We start from the raw sequence: 244 nt of genomic DNA on the forward strand, positions 1-244 counted from the left end.
GGAAGAGGTGGGTCGAGTCTCTGTCTCTGGTAGACCTTCTGTTTCAGGTGGATCACAGCGGAGTGGTAGAATAAATCGTAACCAGGGACAGATGGTTGGGGAAATGGCAAGCGGTGGCAGTAGTTCGTCTGGGAGTGACAGAAATGCTCCATACGGGCCCAGGTGTCACCATTGTGGGCAGGTGGGCCATATTAGGAGGAATTGTCCTAATCGGCCGCCGGCTCAACAAGCCTAAAGTGACACT

Source organism: Morus notabilis, unplaced genomic scaffold, assembly GCF_000414095.1.
Source record: "Morus notabilis unplaced genomic scaffold, ASM41409v2 Scaffold832, whole genome shotgun sequence".
NCBI lineage: Eukaryota > Viridiplantae > Streptophyta > Magnoliopsida > Rosales > Moraceae > Morus > Morus notabilis.